The sequence below is a fragment of the Arvicanthis niloticus genome, chromosome 6 (genome assembly GCF_011762505.2).
Source record: "Arvicanthis niloticus isolate mArvNil1 chromosome 6, mArvNil1.pat.X, whole genome shotgun sequence".
Classification (NCBI taxonomy): Eukaryota; Metazoa; Chordata; class Mammalia; order Rodentia; family Muridae; genus Arvicanthis; species Arvicanthis niloticus.
Genome location: NC_047663.1, coordinates 59,590,014 through 59,608,945, shown reverse-complemented (window position 1 = coordinate 59,608,945; position 18,932 = coordinate 59,590,014). Strand labels below are relative to the sequence as shown.

At 43.4% G+C, this 18,932-nt stretch overlaps 1 protein-coding gene across 3 annotated transcripts in view; it reads left to right on the top strand.

The window, feature by feature from the left end:
• The window catches only part of Specc1 (sperm antigen with calponin homology and coiled-coil domains 1), a 261,968-nt gene that overhangs the window by 29,783 nt on the left and 213,253 nt on the right, over positions 1-18,932 (top strand). The gene's annotated exons all lie outside the window — the stretch shown is intronic.

Sequence of the window (18,932 nt, the reverse complement as noted above, 5' to 3'; positions counted from 1 at the left end):
AGTAAAGTGTGTAAATAAATAAAATCTTATAGCACTGGCAATCAGACACAGGGCCTCACACACACTGGGCTTTTTCCTTTTTCTCTTTTTCTGAGACAGGCTCCACAGTGTGGCCCTGGTTGCCTACAAACCTCTGAGGCTCCTCCCACCAAGACACCAGGCTCTGACTGGTTTGCTAATTGCAGGTTTTGTCTTTTTTTTTTTTTTTTTTTTTGAGACAGGGTCTCTCTCTATAGGTCCAGCTGTCCTGGAACTTAGTGTATTGACTGGCCTGGAACTCTCAGAGATCTGCCTGCTTCTGCCTCCCAAGTGCTGAGATTATAGGTGTCCAGCTCTGGCTAGTTTTGATGACTGAATTCTCTTGTTTGTTTCTCATTTTGCAAGTGTCCTACGATGGACACCAGTCTCTTTCTTTGTTGCTGTTATAAACACTACTGTACACATCACAATGTCTGTTTGCACCTGCGCACACATGTGCTCCAGCAGTGATCTCCAGATCACTGAGATGATATTTGGGGATTTTCCAGTTGTTCCCCTGACACATTAACGTTGAGAGAATTCTCATCTCAGACAATCAGAATACAGCCCTCCCCTTTGTCCCTTCACTAAGCACTATGTCTTTCTCATTTGTCGCACATGTCAGGACTATGCTTAAATAATGGAGTGTTCCTTTTTAAAGTTCTCTTCTTGGTGCTGCTGTCCTCTATTTCTGTCCTTCTGCCTCCAGCTGCTGACTTTGTGTGTGTGACAGAGAGATTGGGGGTGGGGGGAAAGAAAGAGAGAGAGAAAGAAAGAAAGAAAGAAAGGAAGGAAGAAAGGGAGGAAGGGAAGAGAGAGAGACAGATAGATTTTGGCTTTTTCCACTTTGTTATTTATATTTTTAAGATTTGTTTTTTTTTTAATTTTATGTGTTTGAGTGTTTTGTCTGTATGTATGTTTGTATACTATCTGTGTGCCTGGTGCCTGCAGAGGCCAGAGGAGGGTGCAGTTTCCCCTGGAACTGGAGTTATGGATGGTGGTAAGCCATTGTGTTGGTGCTGGGAACTGAATCTAGGCCAACTGCAAAACTGGTGTGTGCTCTTAACTGTTGGGCTTTCTTTCTAGCCTCTGCTTCTTATTTTTTGAAACATGTTTTCTTATTGAATCTGAAGCTCACCAATTCAGCAAGATGGAGCGTCCTGTCTCACCCACTCCTCAGCCCCAAGTGCTAAGGTTACAAATGCTTGAGGCTAAGCCTGGCTCCTAAGTCCTGTTGGTAACTGAAGTCAAGTCCTCATGGGACAAGACTTCATTAAAGGTGTCATCTCCTCAGCCCTTAGTGTCTAAGTTGGCCTTCTCTTGCTATGAAGAGACACTGTGAACACGGCAACTCTTAAACAAGAAAGCATTCAGTTGGGGGCTTGATTATCATTTCAGAGGTTTAGTCCATTATCATGCAGGGAGCTTGGTGGCATACAGGCAGACACAGTGCTGGAGAGGTAGTTGAGAGTTCTACATCCAGATTCGAAAGGCAAAGAGAGAGAGAGAGAGACAGACAGACAGACAGACAGACAGACACTGACTGAGACTGAACCTGGGCTAGGTTTGGGCTTTTGAACCTCAAAGCCCACCCCAAGTGACACACCTCCTCCCAACAAGACCACACCCACTCCAACAAGCCACACCTCCTAATCCTTCTCAAGCAGTTTTGACTTTTTGTCCCCAGTGGGAGCTGAGGGACACAGAGCACAGTGTTTCTTGGCTGTCGATTAGTTTAGAGAAATCTGTAACTTGCTTAGGATCTAGGGAAGTGTCTGTCAGTCTGTCAATTTCATCTTGTCCTCAGAGGACAGTCTCTGAATCTGTTGTTAGACTGAAGGCTGGTCTCCACTTCCTAGTGATTGATTTTTCCTTCTTCGAGTCATCTTGACAAAAAGGAGGGCAGATAAATGTTTTTATTTGGGCACAGGCTTATTATCAGACATGTACCATAAAGTTACAATTTAGAGAGTAGTATATGACAGCTTATAAAATTCAGCATGTTCAAGAAGACACAAGGAAAAGAAGTTCACCTACTGTCCAGTTTGTGAGCCCTTCGTTTCCAAGCCCGGGAAGAGTAAGTAGACATGTAGGATTGCCATGATGTGGGTGGAAGCACTGCACACGTTATTCATGGAGAACGCCTGAAGCCAGCATGGGCTTCTTACCATGCGTGCCACCGAGAAATGAGAGGTCAGGTTCCTCACACGGTCACTGTAGCCAACTGTTGGCCCTTGTGCCATCTGCCAGGTAGGATGGTGTGATAAGTTGATGTCCTATATGAAAAGTGACATGAAGATTGCACATGGTGAAGAACCACCTGTGCTTCCTGTGACTTGTCTGTCAGCTCTGCACATCTTGCTGTGGGTTATTGTCTTGTGTTTCTCGATGCCCAAATCCGGCAGCGAGTAAACACTGTTTGTCCTGCTTCAGCTCGCTGTGATCATTTGACTATGTCTGTACTTACATTTCTACATTATAATACACTTTCTCCATCCTGTGACCCTGGCGTTGTTAGTTGTGTGCTTTCTTTTCTTTTGTTCAGTGTTTGGTGCTGCTTCGGTCAGTGTGGTGTAAGGAGTACATAACCTGGAAGTTTGTTCTCTCAGCACCACTTTCTGGTGCTTTTGGAATGTCAATGTTAACACAGACTAAATTTTTATATGTGCTTGGACTTAATTCTTAGTCTAATCCATACATGGCGCGTGTAGAAAAGCAAGCACATTTTGCTCCAAATAAGCATTTGGTTAGTTCTGGTTTTGGGGATGGGGATTTGTTTTGTTTTGTTTTGTTCTTTGAGACAGGGTCTCACTATGTAACCTTGGCTGGCCTGGAACTGACTATGTAGACCAGGCAGGCCTCAAACTCAGAGACTCTCCTGCCTCTGCCTTGGGAGTGTTGGGATCAAATGTGTGAGCCACCATGTCAGCCATATTTGCTGATTTCTTAAGTTCCAGCTTGAGCTTTTCAGCTTCTTTCCGTTAGACTGTGTTATTTATATGGACATTTGTTTTAGTATCTTTCCCCCTCCCCCTTTTGATATTTCTGTTAATTTAATTCAACAAATATTAATTGCTACTGGTTCCGTGATAGGCAATGTTCGAGGTACTGATGTGTGCTGGAGAACAGGACAGATGGGAGGGAGAGGCGCTCTTTCTGAACTCTAATCTCAGGCTGTAATCAGTGCTGTGGGGAAGTGGAGCATCGTGGGTGTTATACTGGAGTGCCCTGGGTCAAGTCTAGTAAGGGGTTGACATAGTTAATGATCAACTTTAGTTAGCACTCACACATTATCATCAAGGCAGCTTTGGGAAAAAGGAAAAGCTTGGATCTTCCTTATCTAAGAGGTTATCATCTCAGCCCATCAAGGCTACGAGCAAGCTGTGTGGCCTTCAGCAGATTACTAACCTCTTGGATCTCAGTAGCCCAGAGGGAGAAAATCATAGGTACCTCACAGGAACTTGGTAAGAAATCAGAGTGAGGGCCAGAGAGATGGCTCAATGGTTAAAGGCACCTGCAACCACCACTCACCAACTGATTTTGACTCCCAGACTCATGTGATAGGAGGAGGAACCGATTCCTGTATGAGTCCACACTTTCACAATGGTGTGGGCTGTACTCTTTCATGTCTCCCACAGATAAGTAGAAACACTGAATCTTTTTTTTTAAATAACTAAATGGAACAATATAAGCAAAACAAAAACACACAAAAAACAACTCAAAACCCTAAAAAACAGTTATATCTTAATATAACTTTATTAACTTTAACTAAAATATTACTGGCTTAATCACTTTATTCAGTAATTTTTAAATTAAAAAAAGTTCTCAGTGATTTCAATTATGTTTGGTATCATGTGGCTGATAAGATGTGATATTTCAAAGACAGCTCCTATAAACAGCTGTTGATGCCTCTTGTAGCCATGGCAACTGCTAAGATGGGAACTGCCGGTATCAGCATCTTTATTTCCGTGAGTTGTCATAGTTTGTTGTTCACATCCTGCTGGCCAGATTTTGTTGCGCTCATGCATAGGAGAGAGGCGCTGCATTGGTACTGAACATTGTGTTTGAGCAAACTTCAGTAGATTTGGAAGGTCTCGTGTAGTGACTTGTAGTGGCTTACATGCACATAGGCAAAACACCCATCCACGTAAAATAAACAAACTTTACAAAACGTGGTAGAAGGAAACCTTAGGCACTTGGTCATTATGGCACCGTGGCTTCCTCTGATCTTCTAGATCGTTGTCTCTGGGAGATAAGGTGCTAGTCAGGAAGATAGATCTTCTTAGCAGCCCCATAGAAAGGATTTCCTGGCCGCTGTGTTAGTCAGTGTTCTCCAGAGGAACAGAACCGATAGCCATGCATGCATACACACACACACACACACACACACACACGCACGCACGCACGCACGCACGCACGCACGCACGCACGCACGCACGCACGCACGCACGCACGCAATTTATTAAATCAGTTCACACTGAAATAGTATCAACAGCTACCTCACCTGAAAGGCCAACAGCTCAGTAGCTGCTCAGTCTACAGCTGAGGAGCCTTAGAAGTCGGAGTTCCCACAGTGGCCATTTCTCACTTGAGAGCCCGGTGATGACTCAGTCCATGGACCTGGCTACCTCAGCAGTCCCAGTTTGGCAGCTGAAATCCTGGAGGGCCCCCAGAGAGCTTCCCAGAGAGCCACTGGTCCTCAGCTAACAGTGCAAGCCTGTTCTTTTATCACTGAAGGAATCAGCCAGTGGGGAGAGGGAAGATCAAGTGAGCAAAAGGCACTCATCTTCCTGTTTGACTCTTCTTTATCTGGGCTGGCTGCTGCCAGAAGGTACCCATCTATACGTGGGTGGGCCTCCCCACACTGATGAAAGCAAAAGGACAGATCTTTAGTTGAGAATCCTTATTCATATGATTCCAATTCATAGCAAGTTGATGTTAAAATCAATCGTCACAGCTGGGACCAAGGTCTCCCATGGCTAGCACAGCACCCGGGCATGTGAGGTCTCCCATGGCTAGCACAGCACCCGGGCATGTGAGGTTAGGTTGATCCTCCAGCTCCAGATGGGGTTCCTGAGTACAACATCATGGAAGACCCCAAACTTGACCCAGTCAGCAAGGCCTCTGCTGGGATTCTGACCCACAGAAACTGTGAGATAATGTACATTTTGTTTTAAGCTGTCAGAAGTTGAGAGCGATTTGTTATGCAGCCGTAGATAACCATTGCAGATGACTGACAAGCCTGTTTTTCCATTCTAGTAAATTGCGCTGATACCAGTGAACTCTTTGCTGCACAACATCCAGCCTGTGGTCAGGTGCTGCTGCTCCCAGTCAGACCTGTTGATTTGGCTTGACTGTACCTTTAATGAATCACTGTGTCTCAACAAAACCTGCCATTGGGTTTGAGGCTCATGAGGACTGTGGGCTTGTCCATGGAAGTACCCATCTTTTCTGACCAGGGCCTCCTGACTCTTGGATGAGGCTTCTGCTCCCCTCACGCTCTCACTCTGGGATCTGTGTGACTGGAGCTATGCTGGGCTTGGCTGCCACGTCTCTGGTTTTCTTCTAGACACTCATCTGTTGTCCCAACATTATGTTCCCATTGCTAAGGCTCCTCCCCTCTTTCTCTCTTGAGAATAGAGTTTGCTTTTTTCTCATTCTGACTCTCCTTCACCAGGTCACCAGGAGGCAGTTTTTAAGCTGCCCTCGTAGCTAGAAGCCCTAATTTTTCAGTATTTACCATCATACTACAAAGCCAGAAACAAATATGGCCAAGAAATAAGAGTGAAGAAAAATGTATTGCCAGCAGTGTCAAGGGTGAACACGGGAGTTATTATCAAAGCAGTGCTCTCAAACAAAGGAAGTGTGGAGATTTTCCTGAAGGAACCTACACATGTTCATATAGGAAAGCACTTTAGGGGTGGGAACATGCCTTTATATACTCAGTGTAAGAGATTCATGAGTGCGTGCTCATTCTAAGGTCATAGTTCAAGAACTCAAGATAGCAGACACATACTAAGGTCAGTGATGTGTTTTAAAGATTAAAATGGTGGAAAAGAGCACTTCTGGGCATGTTCAGCTTGTGTCATAGAGGTGACAGAGGAATGCCTCTGAGCACGCTCTCTTTTCTCCAAGAGGTTTCAGGTGAAACAAAAGGAAAAGACATTTTGAATGTGTGTTAGCATAGGAGTTTTCTCCTACAAGTATCTGCCTCATTTAGTGGCTTCTGGTACTTTGGTGTATTACTTCGAGAAACGTAGAAACTTGTTAGGCACAGAACCAATAGAATGTGTGTGTGTGTGTGTGTGTGTGTGTGTTCATGGATCTACTAGGATGGCTCTTGTAGGATGTGGTCTAGATATGGTTGTCTCACACTGGAGAGGCCAGAGAATCTGGTAGTTGCTCAGTCCATAATGCTGGATATTTCAGCAGAACCAATATCCCACTGAAGAAATGGAGAATCTTGGAGAACTGCTGGTCTTCAGTCTACCTTGGGGTCCTGAGGAAGCTGGTTCTAACAGCAGCTTCAAGAGAGATGAACTTGCCAGCAAGAGTGAGGGCAAGCAAGCCAAAAGCAGTTTCCTATGTCCATGCCATGTTATCTGGGCTCCCATCAGAAGATGCCAACCACATTTAGGGTGGGTCTTCCTGCTTCAGATAATCTGGTCAAGACAATGTCTTATAGGAGTGCACAGTCTTTTGTATTTTAGTTGTTTCTAGGAGCAGTCAAGTTGACAATCAATATTAGCTATTATAGCCTTTCTGGTACATATTTGAGTTCTAGTCAATACATGCTTACACATGCTAAGAATTGTATTTTAATTCCTCTCAGTGTGAGTTTTATACATTATACATCATCAAACCACATTGTCTTCTTGCTGAACTGGTGTACTACTGCAAAATTAAGAATTGGAAAAATGAATTTTAACAAACATGAGCACAAACTAATATGTAAATACCAGTGAACAAATATTATGACTACATCATCTTAATTCTGCTGTAGACAAGTGACCAGTATCCGTAGTGTGGCCTTAAACTTCAAACCTAATAGTTATGTTAAGAGTACAGACAGCTCAGTGGTTAAAAGCACTTGCTGCTCTTGCAGAGGACTGGTGTTCAGTTTCCAGTGACCACATGGGATGCTCACAACTGTCTGAAATTCCAGTTCAGACACTGGTCTTCTGCCTTCTGCATGTGATACACACATGTGCACACACACACACACACACACACACACACACACACACACACTATACATAAAGAACATCAAATAGACACAAAAAAGAGTACAGATACAATAAATAACAAGTCTTTCCAAGAGAGACAGTATAGGCATAAATTATAAATTTTTCTCAACTTACTTTAATAAACCTTCAACCACTCCTCTCACTCACCACCCACAAGAGGTAGTGGAAGAGAAAAGTTACTAGGACACAGGGGAAGTAGACCTATTTAGAAATAGTTCTTTGGGGTCAAGTCCAATCTTCGTTGCCAGGATATCAGCAGTTCAGTGCAGTAGCAAACACCAAATACGAATCAGCAGCTGCAGTCCAGCCCTCTTGGCAGTCACCACATATGACCCAGCAAGGGCAGTTCAATCCAGAAGAAGCTGCAGCAAGACTCATCAATGGGCTGGATCACAGACATGTCAAGAAGTCAGGAGCCTCACGAGTTCTTTGGCGAGTTTCTAAGACATCACTATAAGTGGAGCTCAGTAACACGGGCGTAAGGTGAACTAACACATGCTTGTCGTCAGCAAAGAATAGTGAGGTGGAGCAAAGCAAACCAATGCCCTCGCTCCCACTCTCTGTGGGGTCATATTTATAATCCTTCATCACACATCCTTTGACCTGTTTGCTATAGCAAAACATCCTTTCACCCGGGTCTGCTTCTGTTTCAGGAAAACAATCTTTCACCTTTGTGACCCAGCAAAACATTATCTGACATAACCGACTTTCTCAAGAATCCAGAAGTTTCCAGTTCCAGAAATAAAATTGAGAGTGGGTGTGTCCTCGGAAAGGATTATGGGGAGGGGGAATGAGGGTTACATGTGATCATATTTTCTTATATAGATATATGGAATTCTTGAGAATAATGAAAAGAATTTAAAGAGTATAACAGCGTTCCAGTGAATATAATTTTATATCTACATATGTGAAGTATGTGTGAATAAGCTTGTTTCTTTCAAACAGAAATTCAGATCATACCAATTACTGTTTATTCATACTTTAATGATTAAGAGAGTCTCAGTGTACAACTGAACATTAGTTACTTTTCTGTTGCTGTGATAGAACACCACTGCTAAAGGAACTTGCAGAAGGAAGGCTTTATTTAGCTTATGGTTCCAGAGGGATCAGAGTCCATCTTGGCAGGGAAGTAAGCAGCAGGCTAGCCGGCTGGAGCAGCAGCTGAGAGCTCGCATCTTGAGCCACAAACAGGAAGCAGAGATGTGGGATTTCTGGGATACGTCACTTCAGGGATGTTTGGTCTCTGGGGTCCGACACTTGGGATTATAGCTTCTTAGTTTGTGCTTTTTACGTTTATGGTTAGTCCAACACAAGCTGTCTATGCAGGTTGGGTAGACTCTTATCCTATGTCCTTTGGGATCCTTGGATCTACTGTTATCTAGTAGTGGGCAGCCTCGTTAACTACTGTTCAGGATCCCTCACCAACAAGGCCTGTGAGGGACTGGTGTTTTGTTTTTTAAATTTTGTGTGTGTGTGTGTGTGTCTGTCTGTCTGTCTGTCGGTCTGTGTCTGTGTGGGGTAAATTCAAGTGGCCTTGGAAGCTGGAGGCATTGGATCCCTTTGGAGCTGGTGCAAGAGGCCTCCTGATGTAGGTGCTGGGGACAGAACTCGGGTCCTCTGGAGGAGCAGTATGTGCTCTTAACTGAGCTGTCTCTTCAACCCCAGGACTTTTTTTCCTAAGATACTTTTGGAAGTTGTAATGGCCATTCTGGTTGTCAACTTGACTATATCTGGAATGAACTACAATTCAGAATTGGAAGGCTCACCTGTGATCCAGATCTTGAGGCTGGAGGACACAAGTTTGTGACCTGGATCTTGGCATGGCAATCTTGAGTCATAGTGGCTATGAAAAGCTTAGGCCCAGGCAAGGTAGTACATGCCTTTAATCCCAGGAGACTAAGGCAAGGAGATCTCTGAGTTCAAGGTCAGCCTGGGACAAAACAAGTCCCCTATCCATGCATGGTGGTTCACACCTTTAATCTGGGCCACACCTTCTGCTGAAAACCTACATAAGGACATTGGAAGAAGGAAGATTTGCTCTTGTTAGCTGCTTGCATTTACTTTCTAGTACATCTGTTGGAATCTACTTCTACAGAAGACCAACTGAAACAACCAGCCTTGTGGGACTGAGCAACTACTAGATTCTTGGACTTCCAATTCATGGCTGACCACTGTTGGGAACTTGTAGTACAGAATGTAAGTCATCATAATTAATTACCTCAATATAGAAAGACATTCCATACGTTCTATGACTTTAGAGAATCCTGACTAATACACAAGTTTTTTTCTATTACTGATCATACAATACTTTCTAGTATGTAAATTGGTGGTTTTGGTTTTATTTTTCTTTCATTTGTTCAACAAACACTGAGTAGCTTGCCTGTGCTGTGCACTAAGAAGCAGGAGTTTTGCCCTCAGGCTAACTCAGTGTGGCTTTCACCTCTTGCTTATGTTTCTATCTTTCCTGTTTCTCATCCTGACTGTGTTTCAGACCCACAGACTATTTCAGTCTGTGTCCTCATTTTGGATTTGCTCTCCAGTACGAACACAGTAACAACTGTGACATCAACCCATTCCATGAGAGTTTAAAAGTTCTGTTTTGTTTTATTTTTTTCAGTTTCAACACACAACAACACATTTTCTAAAATTCAAAAATACAGGCTGGGGATATGAGTCAGTGGTTAAGAGCACTGGGCACTCTTCCAGAGGACCCAGATTCAATCCCTGGCACCTACATTCTGTCTCACAACCATCCTTAGCTCCAGTTCCAGGGAATCCAGCAGCCCTTCTGGGCTCAGGCATACACATGGTACACAGACACACATGCAGGCAAAGTTGTGTGTGTGTGTGTGTGTGTGTGTGTGTGTGTGTAAAATTAACATGAACAAATTTTTAAAATAAATAAAAATAATATACATTTTTCAAAAAGCAAATCTAGAAATGCTGAAATATAAAACATCTTCACCACTTTCTTTTCTTTTTTTAAAAAAATATTTGTTTATTATGTATACAACATCCTACCTGCGTGTAAATCTGCAGGCCAGAAGAAGGTACCAGATCTCATTATAGATGGTTGGGAGCCACCATGTAGTTGCTGGGAATTGAACTCAGGACCTCTCGAAGATCAGTCAGTGCTCCTAACCACTGAGCCTTCTTTTCAGGCCCCCTTCACTATTTTTAATCTGCAGACCTGCAAGGGCCATGTAGACTAGCTCATCAGAATGTAATATCTCTCTCTCTCCCTCCTCTCTCTTCTCCTCTCTCTCTCTCTCTCTCTCTCTCTCTCTCTCTCTCTCTCTCTCTCTCTCTCTCTCGGCAGGATCTTACTTTGAAGCTCAAGCTGGTCTGGAGGAGTTCTGTATGCAGACAAAGATGGCTCAGATGCCTGGGGATCGTCATGCCTCAGCCTCCTCAGTGTTAGGTTTATACGTGTGCTTAACTTATTCTCCATTTTTTTTTTTTTGATAAAATTGATGTTTCTATTGGCTAAGCATGGCTCTGTATGCTTGGTGGTCATTTGTGTGTCTGTGTGTGTGTGTATCCTTTTTCATTTTTCTGTTAGACTCTTTGTTTCTTCTTGAGTTAATTTTGGTCGTCTGTGTTTTCATAGAAAATGATCGGTTTTGCTTGGTTAAAATCCATGTATATAATTATGCCATCTTGCTTGTTTCTAATTTGGGTATTTTTTTCTTCCTTGATTAGATTTTCAAGAGGTAATCTCTTGTTAATCCTTTTGAAGCACCCTGTACTTCTGTTAATCTCCAAGGCTGATTTTAGAATCTCATTCTGTTTTCTTAAACATCCAGAAAGGCTCTGTTCTTCTCTGTGGTTTCTGAAGTCCCTTTCTGCACGTGGGCAGGTTCAAGCACAGATGTCCCAGACTGAGAGACAGGGTTAAGTCATCTCCTATCTTTCTTCCAATCCTCCCACCCATCTCTATAAACACATCTGTAATCCCAGCACTCAAGAGGCTGAGAGAGGGGTTTCATAAGTGGGAGACAGCAAACTGACCGACTGACAAGCACAGGTAGTTTAGAATCAACCAAGACACGAGGTGTCAGGAGCCAGAGAAACTGAGGTGAGACTGTTGCCTTACTGATGGCAAGGCTGATTTTGAAAGATAGTGACTGACCTGTGACAACAATCAGATGGGCTTTCCTCTGAGATAAGGGGACCTTGAGGAAAGTTGGTCTTTCATTTCTGTTTGGAGACCCAAATAAAAATAAATTAAACAAATGAAAGCAAGCTGGTGATCCCAGGTTGGTGGGTAACAATCAAGGACATATTGGTGGAAGGACATGATCTTGGTGTTGGAGTCAGTGGAGAAGTATTTATATGGGACCATGAAGAGAGGAAAAGAACAAGGAAAGAGAGAGGGGCCAGATGCTTCAACTCTCTGTGAGTCAATGAGCCAGGCCCAGGGTGAATATGGTAATGGGGTTTGGTAAGAAAGACAAGGGGGCAGAGGACACCATCATATAACCTTAAGGTCAGAAAGTGTGACTGGATGGTCACATCCCCAAGTCAGACTGAGGCTGGGTTGCTCTAGTTTACACTCCTCCTAGTTCAGCATCTGTTTGAGAATCCAAAAAAAGTAGCTGATCTCTTGTTCCCGGTTAATTAAACGAACTCAAATCTATGTAGCCTGGGATGGAAGCTCAGTGTAGGTGGCAGGTATGGGATGCCAGGATCGGAGAGAGGGTGGTCCCTGCTGGGTGAGGACAGAGGAAGGTCTGTTGTTGGAGACAAATACATCTCACCCCATGCAACCTTTGAAGGTTGTGCTGCCTGACCTCCGTGAGTGAGTTCACCCTGCGTCACAGCAGTGCTTTTATAAAAAACGCAAACCTCGCAACACACCGTGCAAACATGCTTCTTGCTCCGAGTCATGTATTTACAGAGCAAGCTCTGCTGCATGACGAACCTTGTCTCCTAGCTCTTAAGATGTCGGCCTCACCAGCCAGCCATCCCTTGCCCAGTGTGAGGTGTCTCCCTCTGTAATTAGTTCTCTCTATATAATTTTGTACATGGAATGTGATGCTTCGGAGAGAAATTAAAGTGATCTGAAGAGATGTTTTGGTTCACAGAGAAGTCAAGCTCCTCTGAGCAGGAACAAGTGTTTGTAGACAGACATGGGTCTCACAAAGGACAGCGTGGTATAATTGGATCTTTAAATGTCATCGATGGATCTTGAAATGTCACCTAAAGTGTCTTGTGTTAAAGGCTCTGAAAGCAACACTGTTAGGAAGGGGGACACAGATGCAAGACCCATTGGGAAGTCTTCTAGTCATTGGGCATGTCTTAGAGGAAGGTAGGGAAGCCTCTGGCTCCTATTCTTCCTCCATTTTGTATGCTGGTTATGAGGGAGTAGCAGTTCTCCGCCATGCCTCACTGCCTAGTCACAGGCTGGGTAGCCATGGTTCCAATGACTGTGGGCTGAAGCCTCCAAAGATAAACCTTTCTCTCCTTTAAGTTGATTGTCCCAGGTATTTTGTTATGGTAACAGAAAGTTGGTGAACGAAGATCATTCTATACCCTGACAATTTTCAGATTTTGTTTAGTACGTAAGTGTAATCTTTGTGAACTGTGATTCTCAACCTGTGGGTCGTGACCCCTTTCACAGGGGTCATATATCAGATATCCTGCATGTCAACTATTTACATTATGATTCACAGCAGTAGCAGAATTACTGTTTTGAAGTAGCAATAAAATAATTTTATGGTTGGCGGGGGGGGGGGGGGAGTCACCAAAACGTGAAGAACTGTACTGAAGGGTCTCGGTGTTAGGAAGGTTGAGAACCACTATCTAACCTACCATCTGTTAATAAACACTGGATCTACTTCTGGCTAGATGAAACCTAGAAAGTCATGAAGATTTTAGCCCCCCTCCCATTCTATACATCAGATTCTTCTCAGTCCCTCTCTGCTGTCACACAGACATGCCCAGGACACTTTTTCTGAGTCTTTGTAAAAATGAGTCCAACATCTGTCTGACACTCATCCAGAGTCACTTTCATTCCCTGACTTTGTCCTAGTTATTTTTAGGGTTGATAAATTTATTTTCCAGCAGTAAAACAGAACATTTTTTTAAGGTTTGGTTTGGGCGAGGATCTAGGAAATTCTTGTTCTTTGGAGATCGGGTAGGTTTCTCACTGAGACATGAACTTAGCCCAGGCAGCTGTCCTTGCAGCTGCAGGGCGCTGGTCTGGGCTTGGCCTGGGTGCTCTCCAACCTTCATTCTCACGGATGCCTGAAGTGGATACTTAAGGTTCTTTGGAAAGTCAGTTGTGTTGGATGGTGTTTTGCTGGAGCAAACAGGTGAAGGAGTGTTTTCCTGAAGTGGATACAGGTGAAAGACTAAGGCAGGACTCGTGAAGGAACATTTAGTTGAGGCAGACACATTCTCTTTTAGGAGAAAGATGTTCTGCTAGAGCAAGCACGTGAAAGGACACATGATGAAAGATTTTTTTTTTCTTGCTAACGACATGCATGTATTGGTCTGCCTTACATTGTGTAGTTGAGCTGCATTTGCTGGGACTCAAAGAAACACACCAAAAAGCTTCTGGTGGTGTGCTGCAGTTTCTTGCCACTCACGTGGACTCGGGCTGATTGGGAGATGAATGTCAGCTGAGACAGACACGAGTACTGAGGCAAGACCCATGGAGGACACATGATGTTTGGAAGGAGTATAAATAGGACAGTGACAGAGTCAGAGCTAGGCTTGCTTCTAGAGCTAGCTGTGCAACGCTTGTTGGTCTTGGGTTTTCTCTGCTCTTCACTGAGAGAGGCACAGCCAAGAAGGTCTAGCGGCTAGCTTTCCTCCCTGGTTCCTCCTGCTGACTGGGGACAAGGCTGGGGCCTGACTGTCTCTGCTAGGTAGTGCCACCTGCTGATTCGTGTTTGCTATCACGACTCTACTGAACTGAATGGCTGGTGTATCTGTGAAGTATTTCTGAGTGGATGGAGCTGCTGCTGCTGACCTGTGAACTGAACTGCTGATTTCCTGACAACACAGACAGGAGTTGCTCCAAAGAACCTTTCTAAACAGGTCCACTCCCCTCCTGCCCTGTATTCTTTCTTTTCTACTACCTCTGGTGGGTGGTGGGCTACAAGGGAGGTTAAAGTGTTTAAGAACCATCATTAAAATAAGATTTTTTAAAAAATTAAAGTTGCAGATGCCTCCAAGTGGCATGGTTGTCAGTCTCCTCAGAAAATCATGGTAGTGTTTGCAGAGGAAATCAACCCCTGCCACAGTTTGGAGAGCCTTTCTCAGTCTGGTTGAGCTTGCTTTCTGCAGTGTAAGCTGTGGGGTTATACAAATAGCATCTGATGCAGTCTGTGTATATAGCAACATCATCTTAAAATACTGTTTTTACTGTTACACAGTGCCAGTCCTCCTGACCCCTTACATCTTAGCAAGTGGCCAATACCATCAGCTAAAAGTCTGTTGACAAAAAAAGATAGATAAAAACATTAATATTCACTGTTTACCACTGTATTTTTATAAATGCAAATGACCATGAATTCTGCCTTTCTTGAAGAAGTCTTGGACAAAAGAAGCAATATCTGTCATTAGTAAATTTTCTTGTTCTAAAGTAGTTGTTAGGCATAGTGACACACACCTTTAATCTCAGCACTCGAGAGGATCTCTGTGAGTTTGAGGCCAGCCTGGTCTATGAAGTGAGTTTCAGGACAGCCAGGGTTACACCCTGTCTCCAAAACAACAACAAAATACTACAGTGGGGCAGGGAAGCAGTTATGTTCTATAGATAAAAATTAGGCCAAGAAATGTTATTTTTTTAGTGAGCCAGTTACTGTGCTGTAGAAAAAATTTAAAAACCTAAAAAAAGTTTTTCTGTCACTGCATTAGTGGGAATCTTTTCTTTCTTTCTTGTTCATTTACTTTTAAAGATTTATTTATTTTATGTATATGAGTACACTGTAGCTGTCTCAGACATACCAGAAGAGGGCATTGAATCTCATTGCAGGGTGGTTGTGAGCCACCATTTGGGTACTGGGAATTGAACTCGGGACCTCTGGAAGAGCAGTCAGTGTTCCTAACCACTGAGCCATCTTTCCAGCCCTATTTGTTTATTTTTTCAGATAAGATCTCTCTGTGTAGCCCTGGTTATACAGGAACTGGATTTGTACACCAGGCTGGCTTGCCTCTGCCTCCCAAGTGTTGGGATTAAAGGTGTGTGGCATCACTGCCCAGCTGAGAGTCATTCTTAGTATAAATGTGGGCTCTTAACATTTACCATCTGCATTTCCCAAAAATATTAGTCATCATTCAATATCACAAATTATTTCCAATATTACCTTTTAAATTAAGTAGAATTCATTTGCTGAGTAAGTCAGACCTTAAAAATCTTCTGTTTTTTCTTTGTTAGAGCAAGATTCCTGAGTGTTGTCCCAAGATGCAGTACAGAGCGGGTCTGTGCGGGAACTGCTGGCCATCAACACAGGCTTTAGTTATACTCTGCTGGTGATGGAACAGTTCCATTTTTGTGTTGTGTATGACAATTTACTACTATAACTCCAGAACCGGAGGATCTGTCGTCCTCTTCTGGTCTCTATGGGTACTGCACACATGATGAAGTGACAACCCTTATAGGTGAAACACCCATGCACATATGAAAATAAAATACATATATTTTCTTAAAGTTGATTATTCAGAGTATAGCTGAGGATCCTGTCTTCAGGGACATCTCCAGAGTGATTGTTTCCAACCCTTATATGCCTGCCAAGCTCTCTGCACAGCTGCACTGCTGTGTGAGTTGCTCCATCCATTGGAGGTGGTCAGACACCAAGGAGGACTGAACTCCTGGCCCAGGTTTAAACCTACCCTTTGACTTCCAACAGAGAGCCCATAACTGGATTTTTTGTTTTTGTTTTGTTTTATTTTTTTTGAAATAAGGTCTCTTTGTGTAGCCCTGGCAATCTAGGTATTTAATATGTAGACCAGGCTGGCCTGGACCTCATACAGATCCTCCTGTCTCATAACACATAGGATGCCTGTCCTTAAACCTTACTTTTTCAAGTTGAATTTAAAAAACCATTTATTTTATGTGAGTATGTGATGTGTGCTGGCACATGCACATCTGAGGATAACCTTGTGGGAACTGGTTCTCCTCTTCCACTAGAGAGACTCTGGGAAACTCAGGCTGTCAGTCAAGCCTATGACCCTGGATGCTGAGCCACCTTGCCGGCCCACCCTTTCAGGTTTTTCAGAGATGCTTTGCAGTTAGCCACGAGCACATCTTATTTATTTGTAAACACTTTAGTGTTTTTAATGCACATATGTGTATGTTTATGTCATGTGCTTATGTATGGTGTGTGCACAGGTATTGGAAGCCAGAGGACAATTTTGGGTCTTACTCCCAGGAAGGCTGTTCACCTCTTCAGATACAGAGTCTCTCATTAGTCCAGGGTTTCCCAGTTAGGCTGGACTAGCTGGGCAGCAAGCCTCAGGGATCCTCCTGTCTCTGCCTGTCTAGTGCTTGAATTACGAACATAGCCACCATACCTGGCATTTGTACGGTGGCTCAGGGGATCAGACTCAGGTCCTTTCCAGGTAAGCACTTTACTGTGGAGCTGTCACTGAAATGAATTGTTTTCTGGGCGTGTCAGGAGTTCCTACCGCAGGGGTATAGACACACAACTGATGCTGTGCCTCACTCTCGTTTTCTGTGATCTCACTGGGGTCTTTGGGCTATGGATATCCCCTTCTATCTCATGCAAGGTCTTTTTGTGTCAATAGATGGTTTATGGTGCCCTCTCTTTTCTTCTCTTGCCTGAATTCCCTGACTACCATCTCCTGTGCATTGTTGACTAGATGTAGGGAGAACAGAGAAATCTGGCCTTGTTTCTGGTCTCAAGAGAAGGATTTCCGATGTTCACGTCGCATGCAATGTTGGTTGTGGGCATTTTGTAGTTACTCTTTGCCATGTTGAGAACATTCCCTTCTATTCCTAATGGTTGAATTTTATTATTTTTTTTAATCATAAAAGTTTGTTGGTTTTATTTCAAGTGCTTTTTCCACTATTTGTTAAAAACGTTTGTGTGGGTTTTCTCTTTTAGTCTTTTAATTTGAATTATGTTGTCACTGTTAATCAGAATTATGTCTGATTCTCATTTGTGATAATCAGCCTAAAATTCCTACTATAAATCTCCTTTGGTCATGGCATAACATCATTCGTATATACTGCTAGATTTAATTTTCTCTTGTTCTGTTAAGGAGTCTGTTTTGCTGTTTGGATTGGTTTTAGGTACTAAGGATTGGACTCAGAGCCTTGTGGATGCCAGGTGGATGCTCTACCACTGAGCTGTGTCCCCAGCCACTATTATTTGGATCTTGATTGATCCTCAAAAGCTCACATGTCAAAAGCCTCATCTCCAGCACAGAAGTATTAAAGATGGGCCTTTGGGAGTTGACTGGGCTGTGGATGCCCTGACCTTGTGGGTGGATTAATTGATTTTTGCATCTGTAACTGAAGAGCCTCTGGGAGATGGTAGGACATATAGGAGGTGGAGCCTGATTGGGAAAATTAGATCGTTAACAGCACATTCTCTTCCTTTAAAAAGTTACTTATTATTATATAAATTTGTGTGTGTGTGTGTGTGTGTGTGTGTGAGTATATGTACGCTAATGCTGTGGGGGGGGGGAGGTAGAAATCAGAAGATTTGCAGATTTGGTTCTTCCCTTTCATGTTTGTGTGTGCTTTGGGGATCCGACTCAATTGCCTGTCAAGTGTGAACAGCAAGCACCTTTACCTCCTAGCCGTCTCACTGGCTCTGGGATCCTGCTCTTGGAGGCTTCTGGTCCTCTGGCTTTCCTAGCTGCCACAAGGAGAGCCTCTTGCCTCTGCCATGCACTATCTGTCATCGAACAGGACCAGAAACAATGACCTGTAGCAGCCGTGGATTGAATCTTCTGAAGCTCTGAGCCAACAAAACCTTTACTCTGTTAGTTTGACTTTGTGAGGGATTTTGTCATGATGGAAATCAGACTAACACATTCAGTGCAGGTACAAGGCAAAGTATCTTTTCTGACCAGGGCACAAGGGTGAATTATCTGGGCATAATGTAATATGATCAGTTAGACTTTTAATTGTTTTATTCATTGTCTTGTCTATTATCAAGGTCACCATGACCACAGTTATTCACACAGCTTTACATACCTAGTCATTATTTTTGTCATATCTGTGATAAAATGCCCAGTAGAAGTGGCATAACAGAAGAAAGGCTTGATTTAGCTCATCGTTTGGGAGGGTCTCAGTTCATCAGACTTGGATGCAGTAGGAGCTCATAGCTGCCTCTCCATATGGTAAGGACCAGATGTTAGGAAAAGCTCCAGCTGGAACCAGAATCCAGTATAACTTTCAAGAACCCGCCTCTAGTGACTCCAGCCAGGTGCCATGCTCTAAAGTTCTCACGCCACCAGCCAGGGACCATGTGCTCAAACATGAGAGCCTGTGAAGGATACCTCATCCTGAGGGATTACAGCATTCACTTATGGTTATTGAGTAGCCTGCATTTTCACCAGGGACAACCGAACCAAAGGCTGTGCGTGCATGTCTGTTTGTCCCCTCTTGTCATTGGCTTGGCTTTTTTTTTTTTTTTTTTTTTTTGGTTTCTGGTTTTTCAAGACAGGGTTTCTCTGTGTAGC